Here is a 20,129-nt window from a genome sequence, read left to right on the forward strand (position 1 = left end):
GGAACAGAGGTCAACAAGGTCTGCTGACATAAGAACGTATAGAGTTGTTCTCTGGGAAGAGAAGGAGGCTTTTCCAGTAAGAAGAAAGGCAGTACCTCCCCCCCATTGAAAGTGTTTCTGACATTCTGACATATCCTGAGGAATTAATATTTGTAAGTAGCTTTGAAACACTTATTTTGGGATTAATCCAAGAGTACTGCCTCAGTAAAATCATATCATTCTTGTTTTATTTTGAGCTTTAAAAAGTTTTTTATATGTTTTATACAACTTTATATATTATATATAATTATATATTTTATAAGTGTATGTATATATTAATATATTTTTAAAAACTATGAATTTTGTTCCAGAAATAATCTTTTGAAATGCAAAACTGAAACATACTTCGGCATTTTTGGCCACCTCAAAGTGTCTTTTCCTTTTTCATCTTTACAATTTTTTTATTATTAAAAAAAAAAAAGAATGTTGTAAAAAAGCTGCATTTGTATACATTTTGCCTTAAACCACATATTCATTTTCCACTAGGGAAAGATTTTGATTCCAACTGGAAAGACATGCAAGTCAAATGGGGTTTGAGAAAAAAGGTACAGATTAGCCAGTGGTACTTGCTTGTCTGGTTCTACAAAATAATGCAATTAACAATATTGCATCAGAACAGAACAATTTCATTTTTTTAAAAAAAGAGCAGGTATTCAGGGAAACTCATCCCTGTCTTTCCAGGAGACTCATGTGCGTCCACTTTGAGAAGAAGCAGGGTGGGAGGTCATGAGAAAAATAGTTTTCAAATCAAGCTGGGAATGATTTCCACAAGGAAGTCCCTGAAAAACACACATTCAGTGTCATCCAAGAGCCCTTTCAGGTTTGGTAAGTTACAAAGTGATGATGCTTCAGAGAGAGCCCCAGACTCCTGTTGAAAATCCAGCATTCAAGAAATGAAGGACTTGGGCCAGAGAGCTGGAAGGATAAAATCCAATATGGAAAAATATCTTGTTCAAGCACAGATCAGCCTTAAAAAATAAGAAAGCTAAAGTTTTACATAATTAAAGGTGTGGCTGCTCCAGAAAAGTACATGAGCCCAGGGGGATTAAGACTGGCCTAGACCAAAAAGGGTTACTTGGTGATAAATAACTCTTAGAAATGGTAATTATGTTATGCCCTAATGTTATTTACTGCCTAATATTGTTCACTGTGACTCCTTTAATTAATCTACCTGACATTCTCACTAACTCATTCCTTTTATCTTTAGCTGAGATTAAAGGTCCTTTTTATCTTATTGCTTTAATGTTCATTCTTGGGTGAATCTAGTATGAAATTGGATGCCCATGTGCATTTTGAGTACCCCAATTTTGGCAGGCACAGCAAGCTTACTGCCCATTCTAAAACTATTGCAAGCTCTTGACGTTCTTGATCACTCTGAGATCAGTTTACCTGAGACAAGAAAGAAGTTCCTAAAGTACTACATATCCCAGCCTACACAATTTCTCAAAGCAAGTTCAGAGTCACTCGTAGTTTAGTGTAACAGCCCTGCACCCTTTCCAAAAAAAGATTTCTCCCTAGCCTCTCCAGTCACTTTGAGAAGCTATCAAGCTAAATTGCCTTGTAATTTTCCTTTGCTGGTTTGCCCAAAAAACTCTCAAACACCCCATGTTATATTTTCCCAGGACAGATTTTACTGTCCTATGATATTTTGAACTACTTTCAATTATTCTGACTGGTCAAGCTCTCCAATGAAAATGCTTCAGTTCTCTGAAGCAGATCCCCCTGATGACTTAGGCAAAAAAATAAATATAATTATTTAACCTTATGATAAATTGTGCATGTTTGGCTTTGTACTGCAAAACACCATCTTATGGCCCTGTACAATTTTGGTGGCTAGTTCACCGACAACATTTTATCCTCTAACATGTACTTCAGGGCAGATTAAACAAACAACTTGTTTATAAACAATTTAGTGATGAATAGTTATGATACAAAACTGCTTCATTTCCCTCTGCATATACAAAGGATCTTGCTTTCCATTTTCTCTATACAGATGGCACCAGCAGGTTCCTCTTCAGAGACCTTTCAGCAAGTGACCCTGCAGCAACAGAAAGCTTCTTCCCACTGACAAACATCTTCTGGTGAGTGCTCAGCAAGGGTGGCCTAGAGTCTGGGTCCAGCACTGGAGAATGTCACAGTTGCCTTCAGCATCTTCTCTACAGGTTACAGCACAAATGCCCAGGACTGTTTACATGGGAATATTTTCAGGCAGTAGCCCTCCAAACATAGTGCCAAGCCTTCAATAGCTGAAAAGAGCATCATTTCTCTGCTTCCATCTCTCATGATCCCTTTTTCTGCAGCCCTGGCAGATGTTTGATTCCACCATAATCCAATGAATGTCCTTCATTTCTCCCATCATTTTGTTGTCATTTCCCATCTGTTCACCTGTAACATTATTTCATACTTATGTGGGATTTTAAACATTTTTAACCATATTTAATAAGAATTTCTTACTGGTTTCTTCATAAAATGGGATGGTGAGCCAGTCTGTTGCTCATTCCTTTGCCTGGCTTGCCTAGCATCTTGTGCTTTGATTTCTGAGCTCTTGGCAGAGATATCTTTTTTTTTTTTCTGAGTTAATATAGCACTGGGTGCGAAGGGAGATCTTGCCCAGGGGCAGAATGGTTAGACATATATTCGCTGAAATTACAATGAACAGTAATAATAATAATAATAATAGCAACATTTCTTCAAGGATACCACACATGGGGAGTGAGAATGTGGCCAAAGAATGGCTGTTATTGAATTTCTGATGAAATATTGAGATGCTTCAGTGAAAAAAAATACTGTTTAAAGGTGATAGCTTTTGCTTAATTTGTCTTCATCGGACATACCGAAAATTCACATTCAGTGTAAATTAATGATTCATGATTATTTTGCCATTCCTGATGGATTTTTGTACAATAAGTCTTCAGTTAAACTGAATTCTTTAAGTCACCTTAATGATAATATTACTATTACATGTTAGCAAATTGTTGAACATACAGAGATACCCACAATTTTGCAACTGTTTGAAAAAGTGCAGTGATTGTCATCTTTGGAGTATATTTTGTGCTCCTCATCATGCTGGATACTTAGGTATCTTGTTTTCCATAGCACACATTTAAAATATATAAAGCAGAATGAAATTCACAAAAGAGAGATATCAAACCACTTGTATGACATTACAACTCTACATGACTACTGCTATAATAATACCCAATACCCTAGGCTATGAGTAGTAATAATTATACTAAGCCTAGCATAGATTCTCACTAAAGTAATGATCTCTGTTCTGATGCCTACTGATATTAAATACCAATAAAAGTTGGGCCCTTGTTGGGAGATACTAATCAAACATATGTTATGCCAATCTGATCTATCTCTACTATTATCACATAATGATACTCTACAAGGCACAGGGAGCAGCACACAGCTTGATTCATTTCCCATTATCAGGTAATACCCAAACTGTGCTGTCTATTGTGCAAAATTTCTGTGGATGAAAAGAGAAAAAAAAAAAAAAAAAGATGGTAGTTAGAAAAAGAGAAAGAATAAATGGGACAAATGCCTTCCTGCCAGGGTTACGATTGTGAGCCTACATCCTTCAGCTGTTGAAAGACGGAGAGTGTTATATTTTATTGCTTATGCTAACTGTTGCTATGTAAGATGACTTGCGAAAAGGTAAAGGTGATAAATATAAAAGGTAGCTGTGTTGCAGAGCTATATTGCATTGATGTTTACTTACGCTTCCATAAGGCAATAGAATAAAGCCTGAACAATTTGCATCCAATTTAGAAATCAGGAGCATAAAGTTAATCTTAAAGGATAAATTGAGCTGTTTCAGTAAAGTATACAAGTATCCATCTTTATCCCAGCTTTATGGTCTTCATGACTGGAGTGCTGCAATGCCTGGCTATAAGTTCTTTAGAAGGGACAGGCAGCACAGAAGGGGTGGTGGTGTGGCTCTCTATATTAGAGAGTCTTTCCAGGTTGTAGAACTCAAGGCTGGGAATGACAAGGTCGAGTCCCTTTGGGTTAGGATCGGCAGGGACAACAAGGCTAGTGTCCTGGTCGGGGTCTGCTATAGACCGCTGAACCAGGATGAGGAGACGGATGAGGAATTCTACAGGCAGCTGACAGAAGTTGCGAAATCTTCAGCGCTTGTTCTCATGGGGGACTTCAACTTCCCTGACATATCCTGGAAGCACAACACAGCCCTGAGAAAGCAGTCTAGGAGGTTTCTGGAGAGCATGGAAGATAGCTTCCTGACGCAGCTGGTTAGTGAACCTACCAGGGGGTGGTGCCCCGCTAGACCTTCTCTTCACAAACAGAGAAGGACTGGTGGAGGATGTGATTGTCGGGAGCTGTCTTGGGCAGAGTGATCATGAAATGGTGGAGTTCACTATTCTTGGCGAGGCCGGGAAGGGGACCAGTAAAAACGCTGTATTGGACTTTCGGAGGGCTGACTTTGAGCTGCTCAGGACACTAGTTGGTGGAGTCCCTTGGGAAGCGGTTCTGAAGGGCAGAGGGGTCCAGGAAGGCTGGGTGCTCTTCAAGAGGGAAATCTTAATGGCGCAGGAATGGTCTGTCCCCACGTGCCCAAAGATGAGCTGGCGGGGAAGAAGACCAGCCTGGCTCAACAGAGAATTGTGGCTTGATCTTAGGAGAAAAAAGAGGGTTTATAATCTTTGGAAAAGTTGGCAGGCCACTAGGGAGGACTTTAAGGATGTAGCGAGGCTTTGCAGGGACAAAATTAGGAAGGCCAAAGCTCATCTGGAGCTCAATCTGGCTACTGCCGATAAAGATAACAAAAAACATTTCTATAAATACATCAACACAAAAAGGAGGACTAAGGAGAATCTCCATCCTTTACTGGATGCGGGGGGAAACTTAGTTACAAGAGATGAGGAAAAGGCGGAGGTGCTCAATGCCTTCTTTGCCTCAGTCTTTAGCGGCAATACCGGTTGTTCTCTGGATACCCAGTACCCTGAGCTGGTGGAAGGGGATGGGGAGCAGGATGTGGCCCTCACTATCCATGAAGAACTGGTTGGTGACCTGCTACGGCACTTGGATGTGCACAAGTCGATGGGGCCGGATGGGATCCACCCAAGGGTACTGAGGGAACTGGCAGAGGAGCTGGCCAAGCCACTGTCCATCATTTATCAGCAGTCCTGGTGATCGGGGGAGGTCCCAGTTGACTGGCGGCTAGCAAATGTGACGCCCATCTACAAGAAGGGCCGGAGGGAAGACCTGGGAAACTACAGGCCTGTCAGTTTGACCTCAGTACCAGGGAAGCTCATGGAGCAGATCCTCTTGAGAGTCATCACGCAGCATTTGCAGGGCAAGCAGGCCATCAGGCCCAGTCAGCATGGGTTTATGAAAGGCAGATCCTGCTTGACGAACCTGATCTCCTTCTATGACAAAGTGACGTGCTGGGTGGACAAGGGAAAGGCTGTGGAAGTGGTCTACCTTGACTTCAACAAGGCTTTTGACACCGTCTCCCACAGCATTCTCCTCAAGAAACTGGCTGCTCTTGGCTTGGACTGGTGCATGCTTCGTTGGGTTAGAAACTGGCTGGATAGCCGGGCCCAAAGAGTCGTGGTGAATGGAGCCAAGTCCAGTTGGAGGCCAGTCACTAGTGGCGTCCCCCAGGGCTTGGTGCTGGGGCCGGTCCTCTTTAATATCTTCATCGATGATCTGGATGAGGGCATCGAGTGCACCCTCAGTAAGTTCGCAGATGACACCAAGTTAGGTGCGTGTGTCGATCTGCTTGAGGGTAGGAAGGCTCTGCAGGAGGATCTGGATAGGCTGCACCGATGGGCTGAGGTCAACTGCATGAAGTTCAACAAGGCCAAGTGCCGGGTCCTCCACCTGGGGCACAATAACCCCAAGCAGAGCTACAGGCTGGGAGAGGAATGGTTGGAGAGCTGCCAGGCAGAGAAGGACCTGGGAGTGATGGTTGATAGTTGGCTGAATATGAGCCAGCAGTGTGCTCAGGTGGCCAAGAAGGCCAACGGCATCCTGGCTTGTATCAGGAACAGTGTGACCAGCAGGGCTAGGGAGGTGATCGTCCCCCTGTACTCAGCTCTGGTGAGGCCGCACCTCGAGTACTGTGTTCAGTTTTGGGCCCCTCACTACAAGAAGGACATCGAGGTGCTTGGGCGGGTGCAGAGAAGGGCGACAAAGCTGGTGAGGGGCCTGGAGAACAAGTCCTATGAGGAGCGGCTGAGGGAGCTGGGCTTGTTCAGCCTGGAGAAAAGGAGGCTCAGGGGCGACCTTATCTCTCTCTATAGGTACCTCAAGGGAGGCTGTAGCGAGGTGGGGGTTGGTCTGTTCTCCCACGTGCCTGGTGACAGGACGAGGGGGAATGGGCTAAAGTTGAGCCAGGGGAGTTTTAGGTTAGATGTTAGGAAGAACTTCTTTACTGAAAGGGTTGTTAGGCATTGGAACGGGCTGCCCAGGGAAGTGGTGGAGTCACCATCCCTGGAAGTCTTCAAAAGACGTTTAGATGTAGAGCTCAGGGATATGGTTTAGTGGGGACTGCTAGCGTTAGGTCAGAGGTTGGACTCGATGATCTTGAGGTCTCTTCCAACCTAGAAATTCTGTGATTCTGTGATTCTGTCTTTTGTTGTTGTTTTGTTTTGCTTCCTATCACTCTCTTATTCCAAATGTACTTAAGTGACCTGGCTGTAGGCAGGAACAGCTACAAACATAGAACAAGCAAAGTTAACATATATAAACAGTGTCTCTGGGTGCCCTGTTACCCACAAGGACATTATGAAGAGGAAAAATGTGAAAAGTTTATATATGCAAAAAATAAAAATAAAATAAAATAAAAAGTACCTCTTCCCTACAGGATAACACAGACCTTACAAAGACCCTTCAGAAACATTAAACCAAGCAAATAGTTTGTGTCAGCACAGCTATAAGTTCTGAAATAATAGAGCGAGGTGTTAATAACCTTTTCTAGTTCTACATTGCACTTCATCCAATAACATCAACAAAATAACATTACTCAAGTCAGAGTTCTTGTAGGCTATACCAAGTTTCTCATTTTCTGTTTTGTTCCCTTGGAAAGAATAAATAGCACTGCTATTATTTTTAGATTTTTAACCCAATGTTACTCTACATCACTTGGAGTCTGTCAATTTTTGCAGAGCTAGTCATTATCTTTACTAATGAAGACATTTTAGAAATTAGCATAACCAGACATTGTAAACAGTTATAGTCTTGAAAAGTAGAATTAAAAACTGTCCTAGTTCATGGCTATAGCTCCTCCTGGGGCCATAGATTCTTGTCTTAGTTTCTGTGTTTTATACAGAAGAAGAGATTAAAGATGCTAAGCCAGACAGAAAACAGCAGTTGCAGCAAGCCTGGACAAATAGGATGAGGGACAAAATGAGCCTGGGCAAACCCTCAGCCCCTATCGGCACTGATTCAGAAACTCTGGGCAAAGACTCACAGATATGGCAGCCTCTCTGTGCTGAACTTGTACCGCCTAACTTCAGACAACTAAAATTTTTGTATCTAGTCTGAATTGGGCATCCATGTTTCAGCTATTGCTGCTGGAGGGGAACAGACACATGCAGGATATGATTCACCACATTTGCTGACCCATATACCAAAACAGCATCTTCCCTTCCCTTCCCTTCCCTTCCCTTCCCTTCCCTTCCCTTCCCTTCCCTTCCCTTCCCTTCCCTTCCCTTCCCTTCCCTTCCCTTCCCTTCCCTTCCCTTCCCTTCCCTTCCCTTCCCTTCCCTTCCCTTCCCTTCCCTTCCCTTCCCTTCCCTTCCCTTCCCTTCCCTTCCCCTTCCCTTCCCCTTCCCCTTCCCCTTCCCCTTCCCCTTCCCCTTCCCCTTCCCCTTCCCCTTCCCCTTCCCCTTCCCCTTACCCTTCCCCTTCCCCTTCCCCTTACCCTTCCCCTTCCCCTTCCCCTTCCCCTTCCCCTTCCCCTTCCCCTTCCCCTTCCCCTTCCCCTTCCCCTTCCCCAAACACCTGATCCAAGCAGCTGGATTTTGTCTTAAGGCCCCTTCAAGACTTAGGAAAAACAAACTAGAGTACAACTTCCCTGTGCCATCTGCACTCTGTGAGAGACTCTGTTGCAGCTGTGTGCAGAGAAAGGGCAAATTCAGAATTAGCCTTCTTGTGTCCACCTTTGCTCTCATACTGAAATTCAATCTTTACATGGATGAACAAGAAAGGGAGATGAAATTTCAAAAATTACCAAAACTCAAACAGTGCTTAAAGTAATATTTAAGTTTTTGTTTGAACTCATATTCACACACTGAATGGCTCTTGATTACAAATGAAAATGCTTATCTCCACCCCCCCCCCCCCAAAAAAAAAAAAAGTTTTCAATGAAATTTTGTTCTCTCTGTCAAAAATAGAATGCTGGAAAATATTTGTTTTTAATTCTGAAAACACAGTTTTGAAAAATACAACTACTATTTGAAAACTAACTATTTTTCTGTTTTCATTTATGGGAAATGTCAGTGTAAATGATAAATTTAAAACAACCTTCCCCCTCCACACACCCTTCCCAACTTTCTCATGAAAAGCAAATGGTATTTCCCTTTAACTGTACTGGCAACAGAAATGTCAATATAGAAAGCCTTCAGGCATCAGACTGGGTTTCTCTTCAAACTCACAAGGTTAATGAGCATATTGAGAATCATCAGGAACTCACAAGTCTGAAGGAACCTCAGACCCATCTGCTGGACTACTTGCCCGATGACTCACAGGATGGTTAAAGGTTGAGTTACCTTCATTCAAGACAATAGATAGTGCTTTCCAAGCCTCCATGTATCAAAGTGATTGATCCCTCCTACAACCAGATCCTGCAACTAGCTTCCAAAACATTAGAATTCCCTGGAGGACGAGGATGTAATCTGAAAGTGCAGAAAGCTTCACTTGTCTGCTGGTCAGAAATGTTTTTAGCTGTAGTAAATAAAACAAACTACCAGCATCAAGAGGCTTTGAAAATGTGACATCAAAACACTTCTGTTGAAAAATAGTCCAAGAAAATACTGTAGCATTGCAACAGAGAAGGACACTTTTTTTCTTCTTCCCTTTATTAAGAAATTTATTTGGTTTTCAAGATGTTATTTAAAAATATATATTCAAGTACATATGGCAATTGATAAACTTCTGGGAAGGAAAAGATAAAATGACAGATCATCACAGCATCCTGTGACATAAGAAGCTGTTGTTTTGCCCATTTTGTAGTTGGGAAAATGTTTTTCATAACACCATCACACTAAATAGAAGTGTAATAAGCGGTACCATTTTTGAGAAATTACAGAATTAGTAGTAGATGTAAAGTAGAAAAGTATATGATCATATATATATAAATATATAAAGTAGAAAAATATATGCTCATTCTGACTAAAAGTGTTACTGCTTGGTTGAGCATGGCTGAACAGTTTGCCTGACACTATACAGCCAGTGCTGAAGTCTGGATCAAAATTCTAGAGTTTTATCAAAGCTCCATTGAATAATTGGTTTACTTACATATATACAAGTATATATATATATAAGTATGTATATATATTGATGAGGGAGAAGTGTCTGCCCTCAGCAAGTACACTGATGACACAAAGCTGGGAGCAGTGGCTGACATGCCAGAAGGCTGTGCTGCCATTCAGTGAGACCTGGACAGGCTAGAGAGATGGGTAGAAAGAAACTAAATGAGGTTTAATAAGAGAAAGTGTAGGGTCCTGCACCTGGGAAGGAACAACCTGAAGTTATCAGTACAGGCTGGGGGATGACCTGCTGGAGAGGAGCTCTGAGGAGAAGGACCTGGGGGTCCTGGTGGACGACACGTTGACCATGAGCCAGCACTGTGCCCTTGTGCCCAAGAGGGCTAATGGGATCCTGGTGTGCATTAAAAGTAGTGTGGCCAGCAGGTCAAGGGAGGTGATCCTCCCCCTCTACTCTGGCCTGGTCAGGCCTCACCTGGAGTACTGTGTCCAGTTCTGGGCTCCCCAGCACAAAAAAGACAGGGATCTCCTGGAAGGAGTCCAGCAGAGGGCCACAAAGATGATATGAGGGCTGGAGCATCTTCCTTATGAGGAAAGGGTGAGAGACATGGGTGTGTTCAGCCTTGAGAAAAGAAGACTGAGAGGGGGTCTCATCAATGTGTATAAATACCTGAGGTGTGGGAGACAGAGGGATTTGGCCAACCTCTTTTCAGTGGTTTGTGGGGATAGGACAAGAGGTCACAAGACAGTGCACAGGAAGTTCTGCACCAATATGTAAAAGAACTTCTTCACGGTAAGCGTGACGGAGCATTGGAACAGGCTGCGTAGGGAGGTTGTGGAGTCTTCTTCTCTGGAGATACACAAGGCCCATCTGGATGCCTACCTGGGCAGCCTGCTCTGAGGAACCTGCTTTGGTGAGGGTTTGGACCTGATGATCTTTCAAGGTCCCTTCCAACCCCTACAGTTTTGTGATTCTGTGGTATATTTAAGTATGTAACTACTTAAAAGAAACTTAATTCTGACTTTAATAAACATATTAATCATATTTTTTTTGTCACAGTGGTTGTGTGGATACAATGTTTTATATGCAATAGAAATATGGTAGTATTGCCAAGTATGTTACTTGGCTATAGTTAGATCAGCTATATTTGAATCACAGTTGTATGGTGTTTTTTTGTTTGTTTGTTTGTTTGTTTGTTTTTTGAGCTGTATTTTTAAGTCGCTCTCTTTTAAACAAAAACCTCAGTCCTTGTCTTAAATTGCAGTGTAGAGCTGCTGTGCTAATCAATTAACAACATTAGTAAGCATCAGGCAAATTGTTTTTGTTACACTGATCTTTATCTTGATCATTGTTCTCTATGTGTACCTGATTATTATCAACCTGCAGGACTTGTCTGTGCAGAGACTGGGATGATATATGGTCTATCCTTACCAGACTGCAGTAACAAAAACTTAAATGAAAGCTGTGAGCAGTGCTGGAGCAGCATGCTACAGAAGAGAGAGCAGCTCAAATGTCACACTGAGATTCCTCCATGTAATCTTAAATGCTCAAGAGACTTGGGAGACTATCTTACGTATCTGCACAAACTGACACAGTGAAAATCTCAGCAAACAGTGATTTTCTGGATTTATTGCTTGACAAGACCATCAGGTGGTAAACTAAATAATGCAAGGCATAGAAATTGAGTAAAAATCTTCCTGTGAGGCTGCTCATCACAGACATACGAGCAGCTGGTTCCCACTGCAGTTCCTATTTGCTTCTAAACCTCCCCAGCTGGGATAAGTGAAAGCCTTATCACAGTCACTGGCAATCTGACGGACATCAGAGACAGACTGTGAGCTAGACCCTGTGCAGTGGGGGCAAGCATCTTAGGTGGTACTAGCAGCAGGCAGTGCAGCTCTTGCTCCAGTTCCCCATCTTAGGGTAATCTGATGGCTCACGTAAAGACCTTGCATACACAGAGAATGAAAGGAGATTGCACTAGTATCTCTCACATACTTCAGATAAAGGTTAGCATAGAATGCTGGAGCTTGTGATCTTAGGGTATAGTGGTTTTTCACAAGAAAGGCAAAGGGATGCTCCTCAAAGGTAAATGATCAAATGGTCTGGAACTGACACTGCCAAAGTTGTTGGTGATGTTCCCATATGCCACACCATAACAAATGCCTTAAATATTGATGAAGACAGTCATGAATCTGGGCATTTCAAGGGACAGGCTCACAAGTACTCAGCACATTCTGTTGAGTCTGGGCTTGTAAATATGATCAGCACATGGTGAGGTGCCTCAGTGCAGATGCCCATGCTTAATATCACCTCTTCATTTTGGGTGCTAAATTATTCCAGAATTAAGAGGTTTACATTGTGCAAGAATGGTCTACAAAGGAAAAAAAAAAAAAAAAAAAAAAAAAAAAGGAAACAAACAAAAAAACCAACAGCCCCTCAACCCCCCCACATACTCACGTTTCTGGTAGACAAAATAATTCCAAATGTAAACAAAGGAATGACTTACTATGGAGAAAAGAAAGATATCTGCACAGTACAACTAATCTTTTGAGAATTATTTATATATTCCAAGATAGCCTTGTGGAAGAAAAGAGAAAACAAGGAGAGAAGCACAGTAAGTAGAACAGTTTCTGTATAACAGAGACTCAGACATATCTACTTATTGAACAAGTTGATGGAATGTATAGATGAAATGTTCATAATGCCACAAAAAGACCAATTCAGCAGCTCCACCCCATAAAGATGCGTAGTAATGTGCCTGCTGGACAATCAATGGAGATCTGCTAAGGCCTTGTCTCAGCAGGTAGTTAATGCTTCTGAAATCACAGCTCAAATGAAGCTCACCTCCAAACCTTGCTGGATGTATTCAGCACCTAACAGGATCCCTATATATTTAAGAGATGTAAATGTGCCAGTGTACAAATGGTCAAGGTACAGAGCTCCTGTTAATTCATGTTAGTTGCAGAAATTCGTTGGTGTTCAAGAAATGGAGGATTGGACTCGATTTTTTAATTTCTTTTTTATTTTTTAATTAAACCAAGTGGAGTACTCTGTACAGCAGAACTAAACATTCCAGAGACTTAAAAATGAAAATGTATTGCTGACAGACTTCTGTGGCATGACAGATATATGCATCCATGTGTGCAATTGTGTGTGTGTGCATGCACAGGGGAATGTTAAATTGTTTTATACTAGTGAATATTTAAGCAGGAAGCAAGAGTAACAGGTACTACAACTAGGAAACTAATCAGTTTAGATCTGTGTTTTTCAAACAAAACATTATATTTCTCAAACAGCTATAACGTGATGTAGTGTCTCATCAAAAGCACTGAGTAAAGTATTGGGCTCTTTCTTTACTGGTAATATTGGTAAAATTTATGTCCCCATAACAAAAAAGTTAGAAGCTTGTTCATCAAACAGATTGTGTCTGGGTGAGATTTTATGCTAATCAGTTTGAATTCTAAGTTTGATTTACTTGATTGATAATATAAAAAGAGTAACAGTGAAAGAGAAATACATTTTTAATATACTGCTCTGCAGCCTCTGCAGTAAACCAGCAGATGAACTATGAAATTTATTTTGTAGATTTCATTAGGATTGTATTAAAATGTATGAAAGATTATTACCCATATAGGTAAAATAAAAAAGGATCTGTCTATTGTGACAATTTCAATTTTTTAAAAACCCTTTGGGGTTAGAGTTTGTAGGCAGGTTGGAAAGGCTGGTTTGACTCAGACTGAAACTACAGTACATGAAATAATTTATAGCATTTGAATGGTAAAACAGTATTCCAGTATTTAAATTAGTCTTTAATAGATGACATGAATCATTTTCATACTTGTGCTTTTGCACATCGGACCGCACTGTTAGAAATACAATGTACTTGGTGACATTGTTTAAGGGTCTAATCTTATATTGCTGCTTCAATAAGTTTTCAAGGGCTGCAGAAAATGAGATGGGGTATGCTGAACAAACTAATGCAAAAAAATTATTACAAATAAAGCGCTGCTCAGCTGCTTAGATAACTCTTTTGTAAGAAGAATATTTTGAGTTACATTTCTATTGCAGCAGCTGTATTTTTATTTTATTTTTTATGAAAAGGGAAAGAAGAAAAAATGACAAATTGTATCCAAATCCAAGTTTGTGACTTCTTGCAAAACAGTAACTTTGAACCACAACTGTTTGTAATGTGATAAAGTATAATGTAAATTTAATGGCTTTCAAGACACAAGCTATTGAATAACATACAAACCTGGTAAATCCATTTGAAAAGTCAGTTACTAGGCTCTTAGATCTTGCTACATTTTCAGAAACTGCAACTTTAATTTCCAGTACCCCCAGTTGGGATTCAGAACTACAGCAAAAACAATGACTTTCTTTAAGGTTTTACATACCAGTCTGGAGAGTCACTACTCCAGGAGATTGCCAACATACACAGAGACAAATACATGCAAGGAAAGCCACATGGAGGGAGGGATGAAGGGCTGTCTAATCACTGTTAACCTATTGTACCTCAGTCTGCAGCCAGCCAGCTGCCATGGCAGGGATGCAAGACAGCTCTGCCTGAGTCATTCTCCAGCCATTGGCTGGATCAGGACTGAAGTGAATGAGGGTAAAAAATATAATGTGTAGGAAGAGTAAACCTTTCTTCACTGAGAAGCAAAGAAAAGTGCCAAGTGGACCGTTGCAGAATATTTTAACATTCTGAACAAAATGCAGACTACTGGTTGCAATAAAGCAGCACAGGATACCTGTCTCACCAGCTTTATTCCCGCTTACTTATCTCACTATTCTCATGGACAAACACTGAATTCCCCGAACAATAGCAATTATTTTCCTGCCTACTCAGCTGAAAAGTTTGTGAATTTTTAAGAGTTTGTACTTATGATATCCACTGATGAAAATTCAAGAGCTTCTATTGAAATCCGTGAAAGAAACAATGATCATTCCACGATAAACCACAATTATCATGGTTTTCTTGGCTGATTTGACAAAGATGCATCCCTCAGCACACAGTGTCTTCTAAGCAGATACACTGTTTAACTGAGCAGATCAGGGGCACCCCCTCTCCCATGATACCTGCTCTTTATCTGCCTATAAAGAAAAGAAGAATCAGAGGTGAAGACAGCACTGATATACTTCTGTAATTGCTACTGTACTGCAATCATGCCTTTACACTTCCTATCCATTTCCTGTAATTTATGTTACAGGATGCCTGACCCTATCTCACTGTAATTTTTTGGCTATCACCCCTCTTTTGCAATAGGGAATCTCTAAAATGATGATTCTATTCTGCAAAGATATCCTAAAAGGGTTTATATTTCTATCCTGAGATATCATCAAGCAGTAGTATTGTAAAGCTACAATTCAAAGCTGGATGCTGAGTAAAAAGTCAGTTTAAACATCTCTGCTTGGCCAGTGACAACAAAGCCTTGGACTGAGAATGTGGCTCCAGAACAAGACATTTGTCTATTGAATCTGATCCACAGACAGATTATTCGTGTGAGTATGCCTAGCTACCAAACACCACCACTTTCACTTGACTACCGTTCTTTTTCCACACATGGGTAAGAATGTCCAAAAATATCAAGGCAGATTTTTTTTTGTTTTTGTTTTTTATAAGTATTTTTTTTATAGCCAAGACAATGTAAATCAAGATAGTCAGGCCACAGCAAGAAAAAAAAATCCCTGTGAGAGCATATTTCTTGTAACACAGAAGCAGCAGCTCTATTAAAACAAATCCAATGCCATTTTCACTGCAAAGCTCCTGTGCCTATTTTGCAAAAGAATGTTACGAAGAAGCCCTCCAAGCAATTCCTACTGATTTCTTCTTACTAAAGAAACACTTTCTAACAAAAATCCAACCTGCAAACATTACATAACTCCTTCTTTTGCTGTAGTAGTCTGGGAAGAGGAATTAACAGTTATTCTGCAAAGCTCCCCACTCCCTGCTAGATTGTGGAGGTGGATGCAAAATCACCCTGGAAATGATAAAGAGAAACCAGACTATTTCCTATACTAAAGAAAGATTCAGTACTGGTGCATTATTTCTCTAAGCCCGTGTCTCTTAGAGTACGAAAGCATACATCTCTCTAACAGCAAAACAAAATTTTATAATTTTTTTATTGTAAAGAAGTCAATAGTTAAAATTAAAAGAAAGGAAAATGGTGGGCAAAATATTTGGATTATAGTCTGTGCCTAAACTTAAGATGAGAATTCAGTCATAACTCAATTAAAGTCTGGGCAGGGGATTTCAGATAGGTATAATTTTCAGCATAATCTGATCATTTCCACACGTGTTTATATCTAATCAATAGGTTAATATCATCATTTAAACAGTCCTTAAACTATCAGCTAAAGGTATGCATCAAACTAGAAAATCACATTTCTGTATAAATATTTTAAAGGAATTATTGTTGCAAGTAAATAGTTACATTCTAATTTAGAAGCACTTATGTTCACACTTGTTTTTTCCTAAGTAATCTCTCTGAAATCAACTCTCTAAGAATTCTCTGATTTGCCAAAAATATCCTTTTGGACTTCATCAAGAAATGAGAAAAGTCTCAGAACACTTTGCTGTGTCAAGGATTCCAATTTTCCAAGTCCCAAAAATATGATGCTGCCACACTTTAACCAAATAAATAATAATATCTAGTGTCTGACCAGATTCCATGTGCAGAACTGTAAGATGGTACAAGTTGTGGTAAATATCTTCTTAGGCAAAGTTTGCATGGAGAATTAATTTTGAAAAGCAATTGGTTTAACAGTTGAAAATCAAAGATTTTTTTGGATCAATAAAATAACATAACATAGAATAACATAAAATAACATTAAAATAAAATAAAATAAAATAAAACAAAACAAAACAAAACAAAACAGAGAATGTACATTCATTATTTAAAATTGCTGATTGCTGTGTGGCACTTAGACAGGGATATTTCATACCATATGATTTCATGCTGAACAATAAAACTAGCAGATAGATGGTCAAGGGGGGCTGCAATTGTCTGTGGGTGGGATGGGCATCATTTGGCAGGTGGTGAGCAATTGCATTTTGTATCACTTGTTTTGTATGTTGTTGTTATTCTTGGTGTTACTATTATTATCCCTTTCTTTTCTTCATCTCAACCTACAAGTTTTACCTTTTTCTTATTCTTTTGCCATCCAACTCGGAGGAGCATGCAAAGAGCTGTGTGGTGCTTAGCTGCCTGCCAGGTTAAACCACCACAAGGCAGGACCCATAACTGGAGAAAAAGGAAGAATTTTGGATATAACTGTTGAAAAGGGAGAAAAAGATGGCTTTTCATTTTACATAAAAACACTCTATATATTTAGGTAAGTGATTTGTTTTCTGAGACCCATGAAAATCTTAATATAAAACACAGGACTTTTCTTGAAAAAGAAATATGGTTGCAAAACCTTGTAAAAATGTAGTTAATTTGTCTAGGAAGTATTTTGCAATGGCTATTCATTTACTAGCCTCCCTGTAAACCGGGGGTACCACAGTAGAAACTATTTTTGTGGTATTTACAAACCAGTCAGAATAAAAAAAAATACTGTAGTCCTCACGCTAAAGGAAATCTGTGCTAGGCAAAAATAAAGGAAGACATTAAAGGCTGTTCTGCACAAACAAAATAACTGTGTCCTGTTCCTCTATCTAGAAACATTAATAACTCGGATAAGTGCCCAGCTGACTTTGAGATGAGGTTGCTGCTGGACTGCAGTGAAAACTGATTTGCCAAACACTCCATGGATTGAAGCAGAACTGAAGTAGTTCACTTTCCTTTTAATTCCTAAAATTGAGTTACTTGCTGCAAACAGCCTGGCAAAGGATGTATAATTTTGTTGTCGGTGCTAGACAAAGTTTTACTGGAACTCAATGTCTCTCATTTGGTGCATTTTCCTGAGTGAAAATATGTCTATGCAGCTCCTCATGGAGAAGCTTCATTGCTCTGAATACTTAAAATTTCCTCTGGCAGAAGAAAGTTTTTCCCAAACCCGATAAACATGAAATAATCAACACTACAATTCTGAACAGATGCTTTTTTGAAACAGCTTTTCCTTTGAAGGAAAACATTGTTAACCATCTTTTGTTGTCCTTTGCAAAGGCATTTTACCTGGCATAATCCTAAACTGCAGTTTCTGGAACTCCAGCAATTGTTTAAAGGGTCATAAATCACATTATGTCTTCCTGCCTTCTTTCTTCCATAGATTGGTACCTACCAAGCTGCTGAAGAGGAATGAGTTTCTATGAATGTTACCACTTTTGCTGGAGGAGCAGTAATATTCATTTTGATTCTGAAATAGAAGTTGTTATGGTCACCAGCCAAAAGTTTTGTTTCTCCAAGGGATGCAGAAAACATTCATGGGTGAGCTTGATACAAGTTGTTCCTTAGTTATAAGTGGTTTCTAATTGAGCATTTGTGCAAACGAAATGCACCAGGTAACTGTTTTAACCTCCCAGTCCCTCTCAGGGATACCCCAGTCTCACCACCAATGAAATATTGTCAATCACCCATGGTAATCTTGTTTTTGAAGAATGAACACATTGTCTGACCCACTAGCTCTTTGTACACTTCCTACATATCAGTGTCTCTGCTGTATCATGAAATAAAACCTCCATATGTTTCAGGTGGGACTGCTGCAGCACTTGGGATGATTAGGCACCTAATTCAGGCAGACCCTCTGGGCAAAGTAAGACAATAGATAACAACCAGGGCTAACAGGAGGAAGTTAAAATGGTAGCCACATTTTCCTGAACTAAAATCTAAGCCATGCTGTCACATCAAAGAAATCATTAGGAAAAACTTTAGAGGATCATTTTAAATATAAAAATACCAGCCTTTTAAGAGAGATGGCCATTCCTAATTCCAAAAACTTGAGGAGTAAGCAAAGTCCTTTCTCACTATTTGAAGTAATGTATACACACATAAAGATAAGACCTTTGTGTCACATCAGGCACTTCTTAATAAAACACTCACTTAATGATTCTCAGGCAAGATGCTGCAAAGCACACAGTCCTGATCTGTAGAACCAATTTAATACAAGTATGATTAAGTGCTGGGCTTCCTTCCCTCTTGATGGCATTCAGGATCTGCTCAGAGCTAAATACAAAGAACAGAGACATTTTTTTCCCTTCAACACAGGAATTGTTACACTCTCTGGACGTGCACTAATATTTATAAACTCTTGCTAGCTATTGGGATCAGTAACAGGGAATCTATCTGTTTGCCCAATGACTATAAAATTTTCCCCAGTTTTCTGGCTCACCTCCAGGCCACTAATATGGAGCCAACCACCTCTGTTAGGCTGTTTGAATTATGTCAGGGCTATGGAAAAAGATCTGGATAAATCTTTTCAGTAATTACAATCTACTTTTTACCTACTGGAGACTGCACTGGTGCAAATTGGGCTGCCTCCTGCCTCCCAGAGAGGTTTAGGTTGGATATTAGGAAGAACTTTACTGAAAGGGTTGTTAGGCATTGGAATGTGCTGCTCAGGGAAGTGGTTGAGTCACCATCCCTGGAGGTCTTTAAAATAGGTTAAATGTAGAGCTTAGTGATATGGTTCAGTGGAGGATTTTTTAGTGTTAAGTCAGAGGTTGGACTAGGTGATTTTGGAGGTCTCTCCCAACCTAGATGACCCACCACTGAAAACAAAATACCAGTGAATTGCAAGCTAGCTCAGCCTTTGGTGGCAGTATGATATTCCTTTTCCTTCTCTTTATATTGAAAATGACAGTTTGGCCTGAGTCACAGCAAAAATGTAGCACAGCAAGACAAACTTGACTGATGAGCATAAGAATAGAGCAGTGGTTCATTTAATCAAACGCTTTTATAAGCAACTAACATAAATTAAAATGCTGAAAGAAAAAATCAAAGTTACCCAGGTTGCTTGAACCTACTTTAAAAGCATACCAACACCCCTACCCACACCCTTTTTTTACTTCTTTAGTTCCTCCTGGAACTATAATATAGTTTTTTATAATTAAATAAAAACCACAAACCAGACCTTTTGAACAGGATTTTACTTTACATTAGAAAAATGCTCCCTCATGAGTGAGTCAGTCTGTGATGCCCATTAATGGCTAACAGCTCTGTTAAAAAGGGTGAGCAAAAAAGCCCTAAAAAGTTTTATTGTTTATTGTGAAAGCACCCAGAACAATGGATGGGCATTTTTTTCTATGAATCAAAATAATCACATTTAATTAATTAAATGCATGAAGCATCTGATTCTGTAGCTGTTCCATGCATGGAAGTCAAATGGGTTTAATAAGATTCTACACAATAGAGTCGATTAGTGCATTTGCTTCTAACCTACAAAATGAGGGCAGCTGGTTTGCTTGCATGTAAATTTACTCTTGGGTAAGTATCAGCTTACAGTGACAGCTACTACATTTTTTTTTAAGTGACTGACAGTATGGGTATCTCTGTCTTTAAATACCAGACCAGAAAAACCCTGAGTCAGAAAACAGAAGCACACCAAAATACCACCTAGCGTCAGTAGGTCATTTGTATCTTAAAAAAAAAAAAAAAAAAAAAAAAGTAGCAACAAGTAGATGCATGAAAATAGAAAAGATATGTCTTTAGATTACCTGTCAAAGTTCCTTCCACATTTAGTCAGGA

Source organism: Aythya marila (assembly GCF_965140915.1).
Source record: "Aythya marila genome assembly, chromosome: 2".
NCBI classification, from domain to species: Eukaryota; Metazoa; Chordata; class Aves; order Anseriformes; family Anatidae; genus Aythya; species Aythya marila.